The sequence below is a fragment of the Schistocerca americana genome, chromosome 2, assembly GCF_021461395.2.
Source record: "Schistocerca americana isolate TAMUIC-IGC-003095 chromosome 2, iqSchAmer2.1, whole genome shotgun sequence".
NCBI lineage: Eukaryota > Metazoa > Arthropoda > Insecta > Orthoptera > Acrididae > Schistocerca > Schistocerca americana.
This window is the reverse complement of record NC_060120.1, coordinates 536,809,473-536,825,399: the sequence shown is the minus strand read 5'-3', so window position 1 is coordinate 536,825,399 and position 15,927 is coordinate 536,809,473.

Below are 15,927 nucleotides of genomic sequence, written 5' to 3'. Positions count from 1 at the left end.
AAAGATATAATAGAATACTGGTGATTTTCTTGTGCATCCTAAAAGTTAAATACAAACCTTCCATCTTTTAAGGCGCTATGAAAATCAAAGTCCATGTTTAAAATCGAAAAAATAATATAAGGGGCGTTCAAAAAGAAAAGAGCCAGAGACATAATTACAGAAACCAGTACCTGTATGTTAGAAGTGTTGACCTTGGCTGTTGAGACGATTGTCCCACTGTGACACAAGGCGGTGAATGGCTGTCTCATAAAATTACCGGGGCTGCAGTTTTAACCAGTTCCGCACGTACAGCTGGACTTCGTCGTCCGAGGTGAATCGTTTGCCCCTCAGAGCCTTTTTAAGGGGACCAAAAATGGCGTAATCACAGGGAGAGAGGTCCGGACTGTATAGAGGGTGGCCGAGAGCCTCCCATTTGAATTTCTGCGGGAGTGCCGCGACGGTGTTGGCTGTATGAGGCTTTGCACTGTTGTGGAGCAGAATGACCCCATGGGTGAAACTGTCTGGTTGTTTTGATTTGATCACTTGGCGAAGGCTGGTCAAGGTTAGCGAGTAACGCTGGTCATTCACTGTTGTCCCGTGCTGCAGGACGTGAATCAGAAGGGGGTCATCTTTTCGTCGCCTTAAAAAGGTTCTGAGGGCCAAACGATTCATCTCGGACGACGACGTCCAGCTGTACATGCAGATACATGCAGAACTGGTTAACATCGCAGCCCCGGGAATTTTATGAGACAGTCATTCACCGTCTTCTGTCACAGTGGGACAAGTGTCTCAACAGTTAGGGTCAATACTTCTAACAACAGGTACTGGTTTCTGTAATTATACCTCTGGCTCGTTTCTTATAAATATAAGGCTGTTGGCGACAATTGCCAATACTTCGTTTTTTTCAATAACTTTATTAGTCATCAAATCCAATGCAACTTATGATCTCATAACCAGTAGTCGTTATGAGTTCGTCAGAAATACGTAATTGTTTTGCAAGGTGTCACGTCTTACATAAGTAACTCACACGATTACAGATCTGTAGATTGTTCTACAAAGCGATCCATATAAACATGAACTACTTTAATGAGCCGTAACATTTGAGCCAATAATGGGAAACATTTGCAATTTTGGGAAATGATAATATACAACTGGAAGATTACATACATACATACAAAGTCCTCAAAACTGCTGGAAGTACCCTCTACCAGCATCCATGCACAACCATACTCTTTTCACCATATCCCACGACGTTCTATGAAGTGTATCCGCGTCAGTGTTTCGTATTTCGTGTGCAATAGCCACACGGAGTCCTACAGTTGTCTCTTCTTGTACACTCAGCTTTTAAGATACCCCAAAATGAAAAATCCGGGGTGGTACAAATTTTTTGAGATTAGTCTGTCACCAAAGGGACTGCTTACAAGTGTCATAGAAGCGTAAGACGTGTGACACGTTGCTCCATATTGTTGGAAATAATTTTCTGTAAGTTAGAAGTCATCCAGTTGCTCTACAAATTTAGTGAAGATGACCAGATAAACTTTAGTGTCTACGGTAATATCAAAGAAAATGAAGCCATCACTCTTGGAAGCTGACACTGCTCACTGCACCCCAACATTTTCACGCAATGGTGTTTTGTTGATGACATGGGAGTTTACACCAGCACGGTATCTGCTGTTTTTCGTGTAGATGTTACCTAACAGATAGAATCATGCCTCATCCGCAAACGAAGTTATTGAGAGAGTTCCTGTTCGTTGAATAAGAAACCCGTGAAACCATCGACAGTAACGCATTTTTTCCCCATGATTTGTTTCTTTCGGTGTTTGCATCATGTACGCTCTATTTGTCGTAACGCTGGTTTCTTTTCAGTTCTCTAACTTGTGCCTTATGAAATGCCTGTCTCCTGGCTCAATCGACGCAACGATTTCCTTAGAAAATTCTCGAAGCTTCTTCGAACCTTATCGATAACCTCTGCGTTCAAGGACGGTCTACATTTACCACTGTCACTGTTTAGTATATCAGTTGTTTCCAGCTTTCTCACAATTAATTAAATGTTGACTTCGCTGGAACAACACGCACACTGTACTCTCTAGTCTACGGAATGTACGTTCTGTTGTAACCGGCGAGAATGTCTTCCAATTTGTTTTCACAATAAAATCCCGCTCTCGAATGTGTACCGCATGTCTCCGCCAGCCAAGAACCGCGAACGAATAACTAATTTTCTCGTTATTATCACGTGGTCCGAACTACACACTCAACAGACTTCACAAGCCGCAACCGACGACGCTACAAATGAACTGCTATGAACCGAGCAAGCACGGCATTATATCGGACAGAGGACCTCATGCTCAGAAGCAACTTTCAATTTCCAGAATGAGATTTTCACTCTGCAGCGGAGTGTGCGCTGATATGAAACTTCCTGGCAGATTAAAACTGTGTGCCCGACCGAGACTCGAACTCGGGAACTTTGCCTTTCGCGGGCAAGTGCTCTACCATCTGAGCTACCGAAGCACGACTCACGCCCGGTACTCACAGCTTTACTTCTGCCAGTATCTTGTCTCCCACCTTCCAAACTTTACAGAAGCTCTCCTGCGAACCATGCAGAACTAGCACTCCTGAAAGAAAGGATATTGCGGAGACATGGCTTAGCTACAGCCTGGGGGATGTTTCGGGCACACAGTTTTAATCTGCCAGGAAGTTTCATATCAGTGCACACTCCGCTGCAGAGTGAAAATCTCATTCTGGAAACATCCCCCAGGCTGTGGCTAAGCCATGTCTCCGCAATATCCTTTCTTTCAGGAGTGCTAGTTCTGCATGGTTCGCAGGAGAGCTTCTGTAAAGTTTGGAAGGTGGGAAACAAGATACTGGCAGAAGTAAAGCTGTGAGTACCGGGCGTGAGTCGTGCTTCGGTAGCTCAGATGGTAGAGCACTTGCCCGCGAAAGGCAAAGGTCCTGAGTTCGAGTCTCGGTCGGGCACACAGTTTTAATCTGCCAGGAAGTTTCAACTTTCAATTTGCCAACAACAGGCGATATTTTTGATTATTTCAGAGCAACTGTGGTCATTAAAACAACTTTCCCGTTTCTACGAGCTTTCGGATATATGGATTGCCCTAGTCCTAGCCAAAACCGATTAAATAGTATTGCCAGAACGTTATTGAAAAAGTAATGTCATCACTGCACCTTGTGAGGTTACACTCCTCACGTCCCTGTCTTACTGTGGTAAATCAATGGAGTCATTTTTCAATTATAGTGGTGTTTCGAATAACATTTTTTAAAGAGGATCAGTTGATCGTTGTGTATATCAAAAACAAGAGAGTAAGACATTTTTCTGTTTTTAGTTCACTATAAAAATCTTGTTTTAAGCACAGCAGCTTCATTTGTTAATGAATTTTGTATATTTTACCTGGCGAGATTAGTTCCATCAGGACTTCTCTTAGATCTGAACAGATGTCCTTTGTGATATTGTCTAGGGGTTGCATTTCAATGTCACCTCCGATAACATAATACCAACAGTAGTAATAACTGTAATAAAGCACTGAACGAACAGTTCTTGGAGGAGAATGAAGGCAAAGTGAACAAGGCAAAACCCGGTTGTGGCTAAACAATGGAACCATGAAAAATGATAGTGGAGGACTGATTCTGGCAGCACACTATAAAGTCATCGGGAGGTTTTCTTTCAAAGCCAGAGTTGAGAAATAGTCAAGGGACTCGAAATGAAGACCTCACAATGACACTGATGAAACAACCGATTACATCACGGCATAACGTTGTGGCGCCAATGATGCTCTGGAACTCATGCCAGAAATACTATTTGCCACTGGCAGAGAAATGGTAGGATCGTGTCAAAAAAAATTATCGCCAGTGATAAACCTAAGTACTGACTTAAGACTGAACGAACAGTGGGCTGCAGAAGATCACAATCGTGGAGAGAAAGGAAGCATTGATCGCCGACAGTGCTATCCAGGCAATAGTACTATCCACAAAAAAGTTGAAAAAACGTACAAGATAAGAAGACCTGAAAATACAATTTCAAAGGTTGTGGCATGAATTAGAGAAAGCGTTCCCAGCGATTGTTGGCACACTGGGTATGTTCCAAAAGACCTCCTCGGGCTGTCAACAGTCAACATTATTTGAATCTGCATGCACAATCTATCGACATATTACACAGTCCTAGGCACTTTGGAAATGTCAGACTAGTAGTAAAATATGAAGTCCTCTATAGTGGTCTCGTCTACTATGTTATCGTTGTTTTCTGTGTCAATAATAATAATAATAACATAGTGATGGAAATTGACATAATTATGACAACTTTGTCAACTCCATTAAGATTTTGATAACTACATATGTAATCAAATTTCCTTCCTGAAAAATACTGGATTCCAGCAAGACGGAATGAGAACGGTAAAAGCTTTACTCTCCTCTAGAACGCAGCCTGGTTTTGGAACAGGTGCAGGATACTGGGTAGTGACGGCTATCTTTAAGAGTTATGGGTAGGTATATCCAAGATGTTGGACACATCGGCTCTTGTGCTGCGGTTATGGAATGATGAATGCTGTTTGGTAATGCGAAGAGAACTACTGAGAAGTTCAGTAGTCTTAATCCAATGAAGAAAACATAGCGTTTGAAAGTAACGTCGCGTATCTGAGCGTATTCAGTCTAACAGAACATAAGGCCTGACATGATCAAATGACCGAAAATTACAAACGCAAGCATCAAGGGTTAGCTCGAATAGTTTTTGGTTTCCACTATTTTAACCCTATTAAATATCACAGCCCTAGAACTATAGCACGAGAAATTACTTAACTAGCTATCCATACTGGCTAGTTATCCATATTAAAATGTGGTGTTTTTACCGTAGACGTCATAGCATTTCGTAATTTTTACATATTTAGAAGCTGCACGTCAAATAATAGCCAGTTTTTTGCACAGACGTATCACCACCGTCGTCCCGGTGTCAGTAGTCAACGTGCCGCCACTGACAACTTCTCGTGCTGGTAGTCGTTTCTTATGCAAACCAACTGCACTGATGCCGCCAGACGTGTCATGTCGATTCCATCATTTCGTTATTTCTGTTCAGTGCTCACAATGGATATCAAAAGTGCCTTCTCGATATTTTAACCTTATGTGCTTTCTGTTCTTTGTTTGTCAAACAAAAAGTGGTGAGGAGATATAAAAAGTTGGAGTAAGGAGAATTCTTCTAAATTAATCAACTAGACGGAGCTCAGAGAAACAAATCCATTTGTATCGCGAGCATCTCTCCATAATCGAAATTAACAATTTGTATACTGATGAATTACGTGTGGTGGTATAGCTACAGTGGTATTATTTATGTAGGCCTAATACCACTCTGCAGAATTCTGGATTTAAAAAAAAAACCTAAATTCTACAAATAAACAACAAAATTTAAGAAAATTTGAAATAATTATAATCAAACATTAGGTGGTGCGCTCCTTACATAGCAATGGAAAGTGTAAAAAATGATTTTACATTCCGCCATATTATATCAAATGTTTGCCCCAGGGAAGAGTGATTTGACTGCTCTTCCTCTCTATATACTTACATGATCTGAGGAACAGGGCGAGCAACGGTCTGCGATTATTTACCATTGCGGGAAGTATCGTCGTTGGATGGCTGTAGATGGAAACTAGGTGACAGATTTCTGTTTGGTGTGATGAATGGCAGATTTCCCTAAATGTAGAAAAATATCTAAGTTACAACAGATGAGTAGGAAAAACAATCCTATAATGTTCGAATACAGTATCAGTGGTGTGCCGCTTGACGCAGTCACATCGACTGAATACCTAGATGTAATGTTGCAAAACGATATGACATGAACGATCACGTAAGTATGGTAGTAGGGGAGAATGCATGGTCGACTTAGGTTTATTGGGAGAGTTCTAGGAATGTGTAGTTTATCTATAAAGGAGACAACGTTTTTTAGAACGCTAATGCAACCTGCTCTTATAAGTACTGCATGAGCGTCTCGGATCCCCGCCAGGTTGGATCAAAGAAAGACATTGAAGCAATTCAGATGCACGCTGCTAGGTTTGTTACACGTTGGTCAACACAAGAGTATTCCTGAGACGCTTCGTGAACTCAAATGGGTATCCATGGCGGCAAGACGACGCTCTTTACACAAAACACTAGCGAGAAAATTTAGATAATTGGCATTTAAGTCGACTACAGACGATTCTACGGAGGCCAACGTACATTTCGCCTATGGGCCGCGAAGACAAGAGAAGAGAAATAGGGCTCTTATGGAGGAATACAGACATTTTTCCCTCGTTCCATTTGTGAGTGGGTCAGGAAAGAAAGTAACTATAGTCGAAACAGCGCAAGAATATCTCTGACAGTTCGCAGTGCTGTTCCCAGCTTTCATTAGCGAAACGGCTAGGCGCAAATTGAGAAGCGTATAGCATGTCTGACGTGACACGACACTATAGCGCGACACGCATGTGCCGCACGCGTCGCGCGGGTCCAGCGCATATTGCGACGCGTATACCAACTTCGTACGCGCCGACTGGCGAAGCTCTGCGCTGACTGAATCGAAGCGCGTGCAACCTCTTATCTTTCTCAAACGAGTTTACAGAAACTATTCTCTGAAAATATATGATTTTTTCCTTACTTGTAGCGTTATATGCCAGCTTCGTGACGAAGTACCCATCACCTCGCTAATGACCATTCTTATTGTGATGTACACATTTTACACTACGCAAAACTCTAAAAGTTTGCAACGAAAATTAGGGGTCGCTATGATCTTGCGTTTGGTGCGTATTACACCGTATGTTGCTGCGTATGAAATTTAGCTAACATGCTGAATTTTTTTTTTAGACTTGGGAGGAGATTTCTATCTGCCTCCGATCTCGAGAAAATGGATCCCATGTAGCACGCTCACTTCCGATCTCACGCCCGCGAGAATGAAATACTCGCAACATCTCTCGTATCTCCTAAACCGCTCGAGACATCGAAACGAAAGCTTGGCGAATGATAGCACACAAGGAGGAGAGTCTTTTTCCAATTATTAAACACACGGAACTTTCTTATCTATGGCGATATATCACTACTTATACTTCTTTTTTTATTTATTTCACTCCAGTGACTGTAATTTTTTAAGAGTTATCGACAGCTAGCGAAACAAGAGCTTCCTAGTATGAAAATAAACATGAAATTTCTTCTTTTACGTTACTGCAAACCGATACTATGAGGTTTTTCGTAACCTATTAAGCTCTGTGATTGCCAATTACTTGTTTAATGAGGCCCTCCGTTTCGGAATTCTGTCTCAATAGCTGCTGTGAGATGAGTTTGGCAAATTACATTGTGACAAAGGAAGTCCAATTAAACCAGTCACCAAGAGAAATGTGGCCTTTACTCATAAATGGTGATGCTTCTTCGAATGAGAAAAGGTTAACAACTCAACAAAAACAGATTGGCAATTCTGTTGGAATTTTGGTGGGATCCCCGTAACCCATCGTATTTTTAACACTGAACGACTGGAATGGAAACTTACCAAAGGATTTTATTCCTTCTCTTGATCTGAGCAGTATTAAAATAATGACGATCGTTCCTTCAGGCGGAATGATAGGCACATGCCAGATACTGTTTACTCACCTAGGGCTTGCCAAACTGACAATGCGTGATCGCGAATAAAATAGTTGTTATTGAGAAAAATAAACAATTGATCTGTCGCACAACACAATGGTCAGTGTATCGTCAGCAGCGAAGGATAATGCGCGCGACGGGAATGCAGAAGCTACCCATGTGTGCCTTGTGAGATGGTGTTCGAAAAACATTGTCATGAAAGTAGATCTGCCTTTGTCAGCAGCACATTTCAACAAATTAAATATATCTAATCATAACACTCTTTTAGGACATTCCTACTTTCGTAATAATACCGACCATTTTCTTCATTTGTGTAGCCTGTTGTTGTATAATTGGTTTATTCATGCTGATAATGTCCATGCAACAATTGAAATGCTTTTTCTCAGCACGGCGAACCAATTACAACATTGTTATTTGTGACTGCTTTTCGACTGTTTCTAGCTTGCAGTGGAAATATGTTGTTCACATGCATGTAGTACAGTATGTTGTATTACATTATTACACCCATATCAGAGTAATCACAGTGAAACTTCTATACTTCAGATCTTGGACGCTTTTTACCACAAGCACAGAGGGAACACACCTGTAGAGATTATCCCTCTCTAAATTTTTGTAACAGATCGTACAGATCCGCTAGCTTACTAGGCAGCGAGAATATAACCTTGCTTTACTTTCCTGCCTTGATTCTTAATCACATGATTTTATATTATTCCTTGCTTCCTTATTCACTACACCCTGTCCCTTCTTGCGAGCTGAAAACATCGCGGAGGCATATGGTGCAATTCCAGCGGCCAATGGCTCATCAGTTACTGAAGTATACATTTTTCTTGACAGAAGAAAAACAAAACAAAACTATGCAGATATAAATAACAGAAAAGTACACTCCTGGAAATGGAAAAAAGAACACATTGACACCGGTGTGTCAGACCCACCATACTTGCTCCGGACACTGCGAGAGGGCTGTACAAGCAATGATCACACGCACGGCACAGCGGACACACCAGGAACCGCGGTGTTGGCCGTCGAATGGCGCTAGCTGCGCAGCATTTGTGCACCGCCGCCGTCAGTGTCAGCCAGTTTGCCGTGGCATACGGAGCTCCATCGCAGTCTTTAACACTGGTAGCATGCCGCAACAGCGTGGACGTGAACCGTATGTGCGGTTGACGGACTTTGAGCGAGGGCGTATAGTGGGCATGCGGGAGGCCGGGTGGACGTACCGCCGAATTGCTCAACACGTGGGGCGTGAGGTCTCCACAGTACATCGATGTTGTCGCCAGTGGTCGGCGGAAGGTGCACGTGCCCGTCGACCTGGGACCGGACCGCAGCGACGCACGGATGCACGCCAAGACCGTAGGATCCTACGCAGTGCCGTAGGGGACCGCACCGCCACTTCCCAGCAAATTAGGGACACTGTTGCTCCTGGGGTATCGGCGAGGACCATTCGCAACCGTCTCCATGAAGCTGGGCTACGGTCCCGCACACCGTTAGGCCGTCTTCCGCTCACGCCCCAACATCGTGCAGCCCGCCTCCAGTGGTGTCGCGACAGGCGTGAATGGAGGGACGAATGGAGACGTGTCGTCTTCAGCGATGAGAGTCGCTTCTGCCTTGGTGCCAATGATGGTCGTATGCGTGTTTGGCGCCGTGCAGGTGAGCGCCACAATCGGGACTGCATACGACCGAGGCACACAGGGCCAACACCCGGCATCATGGTGTGGGGAGCGATCTCCTACACTGGCCGTACACCACTGGTGATCGTCGAGGGGACACTGAATAGTGCACGGTACATCCAAACCGTCATCGAACCCATCGTTCTACCATTCCTAGACCGGCAAGGGAACTTGCTGTTCCAACAGGACAATGCACGTCCGCATGTATCCCGTGCCACCCAACGTGCTGTAGAAGGTGTAAGTCAACTACCCTGGCCAGCAAGATCTCCGGATCTGTCCCCCATTGAGCATGTTTGGGACTGGATGAAGCGTCGTCTCACGCGGTCTGCACGTCCAGCACGAACGTTGGTCCAACTGAGGCGCCAGGTGGAAATGGCATGGCAAGCCGTTCCACAGGACTACATCCAGCATCTCTACGATCGTCTCCATGGGAGAATAGCAGCCTGCATTGCTGCGAAAGGTGGATATACACTGTACTAGTGCCGACATTGTGCATGCTCTGTTGCCTGTGTCTATGTGCCTGTGGTTCTGTCAGTGTGATCATGTGATGTATCTGACCCCAGGAATGTGTCAATAAAGTTTCCCCTTCCTGGGACAATGAATTCACGGTGTTCTTATTTCAATTTCCAGGAGTGTATATCGTGCTAACGAAGAAAGCTGGGGCGTTTAAATGGCGAAAGACGAAACACTACCCAAAGGCAATAAAATTCAGGACACAGTAAGGCAAAATTTATCGTATTGGCAATACTACCAATGCTGATATGCGCCGTTCCGATGTGAGCATATGGCCGGGCTACTTTTGCGCTCCCCGCCTCAAATTTCCCACGGTGCTAGCGAGGCAAGCGCGACGTGCGGCGCGAGAAACTGTGCCTCAACCACAACGCCGCGCGACCTGGCGCAGGCGCGTGTCGCGTCCCAGTCGCGTCGCGTCACAATTTGCGCGGTCCCATTTGAACCTGTGATGTTACAAAAACGCGCGCTGCGCTGCTTCGCGCCACACGCGCTATACGCGTCTCAATTTGCGCCTAGCCAACGGCTGTAGCCGAAAACGGTAGCCGACTACAGAGCTGTGACAGCACTAAGACGTTGCTACAAAGACGTTTACAAAATAGTTCGGGTAGTCCCACGAAGCTGCCGCTCACAGTCCACTGCAACTGTCAGATATCAACTTACACTGACTTTCATTTTTTTACTGTAGTAGAGGTACAGGGTACCCTCTGTCATGCACCATACGAAAACTTGTGGAATATGTAAGTCGATAAAGATGCGTGCGTCAAGCACTGCTATGTTGCAGGAGATACTACGCATGCTTGTCTTCATGGGCCTCGTTATGATAAAGTGGACACACTCAAGTACATCGTTATTCTTCAGGTTGTACAGTGGTTTCCGCAGACGACCGTAATCTGATGACATAATGCCAAGGCACTCTGTGTATTAGACAGACCACCTGGTGTTATCAACCAGTATATCTCTGACTAAGCCATCGTGCGAGACCGATCTGGATAAGGCCTTATTCTGATTACTGCGGAACAGGTGTTTCCTTTCCATCTCAAGAGCTCAGTGATCGAAAACCTCTTGCGAAAAACGATAATATGCATGATGGAAGGTGCCCACCCTAAGCACTTAGCATCCGGGAAGAGAATAATTCTTCGTGTGTAGCCACTTATGAGGCACAGTAGACACACTATTGAGATATCTTGTCACAAGGGAGTTACACCGGATACACACATAGTGTCTCTACCATTATCCTCCTTTCTTTACTGCTCACAATAAAAGACACTTCTTTCTATGGATATCTCACGGGAAAATCGATAAGGTTTATCCATCCAACGGAGCCCTGGATGAAATCTTGTGAAGCAAGCTACAGTGCAGGCCATTAAAACTGCAACACCGGACTGGATAGCAAACAACGAAATTTCAACTGATTTTTGTCTACTGTATAGCAGATAGAACATATGATTAAATTTTTATGTGATTTTTGAGTGACCAGTGGGCGAAATTTAGCACATAGAGCTACCATTTCTGGTAGCAGTTAACGACCTACCTTAACATCAATTCATTCACAACTGTTTGTGGCGTCCATCTAAAAACTATATGCAGACATGCTTCTCCCCAGCAGTTTAGGGGGTCTGAGATCACAAAAGCTAAACATAAATATGTAACGTAAAAGGACTAACTACAACCAGTTTTTGAGGTTCTCTATGAATTTTAATGTGAAGATGTAAATCAAATGTTGTGACCAAATAAGAGATCGTTCTCCATGGTATATTATTAACTGTCAGGACACTTTCGTTTACTATATAAAATTTTTAATTGTGGTCGAAGTTTCCCAGGAAGTGGGATAATTTCGGCCAGCAACGAAATATCACGGGAACACGAAGCTACATGCGCCTGCGTTAGTATCGGACACTTAAAACGAACGCTATAAGCTCGCAGTAACATCCTCTAATTGTGTGTGCGCGTGTGTGTGTGTGTGTGTGTGTGTGTGTGTGTGTGTGTGTGTGTGTGAAGTCTTATGGGACTTAATCCTCTAATTCTCTTGGACTAAATGTTGTATAAGGAAATGAAATACACAATAATTTTATTACTCAGTGTTTTGGAACAACATCATAGCCTATAACTTAAATATGGTTCACTTCGTCGCAAGACCTTTAGTTCGTTAACTGCGAACACTCGTATTTAAATTTCAGTATGGTATTTCAAAATACCGGGTGATCAAAAAGTCAGTATAAATTTGAAAACTTAATAAACCACGGAATATTGTAGATAGAGAGGTAAAAATGGACACACATGCTTGGAATGACATGGGATTTTATTAGAACAAAAAAGTATTGCAAGACGCGTGAAAGATCTTTTGCGCGCGTCGTTTGGTGATGATCGTGTGCGCAGCCGCCACTTTCGTCATGCTTGGCCTCTCATGTCCCCAGACCTCAGTCCGTGCGATTATTGGCTTTGGGGTTACCTGAAATCGCAAGTGTATCGTGATCGACCGATGTCTCTACGGATGCTGAAAGACAACATCCGACGCCAATGCCTCACCATAACTCCGGACATGCTTTACAGTGCTGTTCACAACATTATTCTTGAAGAATGATGGTGGACATATTGAACATTTCCTGTAAAGAACATCATCTTTGCTTTGTCTTACTTTGTTATGCTAATTATTGCTATTCTGATCAGATGAAGCGCCATCTGTCTGACATTTTTTTGAGCTTTTGTATTTTTTTGGTTCTAATAAAACCGTCATTCCAAGCACGTGTGTCAATTTGTACCTCTCTGTCTACATTATTCCCTGATTTATTCAGTTTTCAAATTTATACTGACTTTTTGATCACCTGGTATGTCCAATCTGTCTTTTACGTTCTTGAAAAGATATATCATGAAATTTAAGCATTTCAGAACATAAACCTCTAAATAAGAAAGTAATGTAAAATTAACAAACCTCCGCAACAAGAACGCAAAGACGCCCATTTTTCCTGTATGAATTTCCTTCATTTTGTCCTGGAGGGTTACTGAAGGTACAGCATATATTTCGGGGGTCTGCCGTAACGATATTTTCCTTTTCCGAGATTCTTCCAACGCATTTTTTGAATCAAGCTGATTGTAATTACAATAGGCGTCCACATTTTAAGGTATTTCACAGAAGAATTGAGCTGCCTGAATGGTTCACACTACCGCATTTTATTTTAGTTTTTACACAAAAGGGTTTGTCCTTTGTATATTAAAGCAATCGGAATGCATACAAAGTGGTAGCAACAATATTTGAGTCAGTTATTTCTTCCATGGCTCATTCTGCTATCTTAGTAAAACAAAACTTCAGAATGACTGTGAAACGATGTGTAATATGTCTAATATTAAAATATTAATGTGCTGATTCCAAAAGCGGTCTTAGATTTTGCGAACATGTATTTCGAAAGTTACGGAGAATTTAATATTGCGATTATTCATATTATGCGTCTGTATTCCATTTATAAGTGTAAAATATTATCGTATCTCCTCTAGGATAAGTTGAAGGAACTTTACTTTTGACGAGATCGTTTAACTGACTTTCGATACGGCACACCAATAACTTATCCGTATGTCAATATGCGATACGGGTTCGGAATTAACTAAAACAGTAGGTCACCCACGAAAACTGTTATCCTATTATCATCTTCAGTTGTTATAGATCCTCAAACTCAAGGTAACAAAATATGAGGTAATTATTTTACTCGAAAATTGGGATACTACAATACAGTTTCAGAATGGTTGCATGGTATCTAAGGAATCAACACTCAATCAGCAATATTGTGTTCTAGTTAAAAACACGTCTTATGTATAACAAAAACAGATTTTAGGATATATCAGTTTAGGATGGGGTCAAAGAGTCTGTTGCAAGGTGACTCTACTCGGTAATTGGTTACTTAAATTATATCTCTGTTGCAAGAATGATCGCCATGCTAGCAGTTTGTGGTGGTCCAGATGACACCACATTGTCCATGTGGAAACGTGTCTTCCTGCAAACAAACCCATTTCCTGACCCGAAGTATGTGACATGGCTGCAGAAGATAATGTTTTCTTATTGCGATTCTTACCCTGAACTTCACTTTGTTGAATTTTAGAAAATTTGCAAATTTTTTGTGACCTATATTCTTGAAAACTTCATATCCCATTTTTCATTTCTTGTCCTCTCAGGCAGTAGAGGCTGACACCTAGTGGGGTTGGGCATGGTCAGGCCCATATTTAAGATCTCTGACACTCTGAGGGTGAGGGGGGGGGGGGGGGAGGGGGGGAGGGGGAAAGAGAGAAAAAAAATTCTGTTTTCACACCCCCCCCCCCCCCCCCAGAACCTTGAAACACAGAAAATTAATTCTTAGAGTTCCCATAACATGTGGGCATATGTTTTGCCTGTGTAGTACTTTACTATGAGATGCAAACCTAAAACCATGCTTTTGTAAAAACTACAAGTAGAAAAACTTAGTAAAGTGTCATACAATAAATATAAATGAAAACACTATTATTCATGTTTTTATTGACATTAAATAGAAACAATACAAACAAGTACATTACAGAGTGGGATTTTCACACTGCAGTGGAGTGTGCGCTGATATGAAACTTCCTGGCAGATTAAAACTGTGTGCCAGAGACACATACTCAGAACCTTTGCCATTCATGGGCAAATGCTCTAATAACCATCGTTTGCTGTTGTTGCCTTTTTTTTTTTTTTCTTCTTCATTGTTGATCAAGTACCTTGTCTCCTACCTTCCAAACTTCACAGAAGCTCTCCTGCGAACGTTACAGAACTAGCACTCCTGGAAGAAAATATATTGTGGAGACATGGCTTAGCCACTGCCCGGGGGATGTTTCCAGAATAAGATTTTCACTCTGCAGCACAGTGTGCACTGATTGTGCACTTGCCCATGAAAGGCGAAGGTCTCGAGCTTGAGTATCGGTCAGGTACACAGTTTTAATCTGCCAAGAAGTTTCATATCAGCGCACTCTCTGCTGCAGAGTGAAACTGAAGCTGTGAGGACGGGTCGTGAGTCATGCTTGAGTAGCTCAGGTGGTTAGAGCACTTGCCTGCAAAGGCAAAGGTCCCAGGTCTTGGTCCGGCACACAGTTTTAATCTGCCAGGAAGTTTGAAGTAACATTACATTTAGAAAGGTAACGTGGAGCAAAACACTGATTTTTGAAATAACACAGTTTTTTGTCTTTACCCTGTCATTCGCAAACAAGTTTCTGATTTCTTCATATTCCAGTTTCACTAGCAAGTATGATTTAATAGGAAGAAAACCAAGGCAAGTAAGACAATCCTTTTTTGTGATGTCATTAACAATTATTAATGTGTCTTACAAAAGGAAATGACTTTTCTATTAATCAAACGGAAGCAGGAGTACCGAAGTATATTTGAAGAGCTGCACTCAAATTTGGGTAAACATTCTATAATTTGCTACCACTTAGGATCTCGCATATTTCTGTAAGAAAGTATGACTCATTTTCATTCTTTACATCAGAAGGGTAGCTTTTTAAGTGTAAACATTCAAGTACAAATTCTGATTCTTCAAGATCTGAACTGCAGACTTGCTGAAGCCTGGACAACACTTCCTGGATTTCAAGTGCACTTATCTTCTTCAGGTCTGACTAAAACATAAATGGTTCACTGAAGTCCTTATAAGAAAATACTCTCTTGTTCACTTATTCAATCAAGTCATCCGAAATCAAAAGGAAAGATATCTGCATGTCATCTGATTCATTAATTTCTTTAATGCTCAGATTTTTCGTTTTCTTATACCACATTTTCACATCCTGTAATAAACCAACTATGGAACTGTACAATTTCAGAAGCGTGGCTATGTTCATGAGTACTTACTTAGAACACTGAATCTTTTAGGAATTGAATCCCAAATTGGATTCATAAAAGATATCTCAAAACTATACAATTACTCATTATGCTTCTAGCTTCAGATTTCAACAAAGACTTTTCACTTTCATTCCTAATGATTGACAACAGTGCTCTGATGACTGCCTAACCATCTTTGCTCAAGCTTCTGCAAGCTTCTTCTCTAGCAGACCATCGTGCTATAGAGAGGGATTTAGCAGTCCGCTTGCCTTTATTGAAAAATGTGCTTAAATGATTTTATCACTGATTACAATCACTGAATTAATTAAATATTTCTTGCAAAATGTTGTAAAAAAGGAGTTGCAT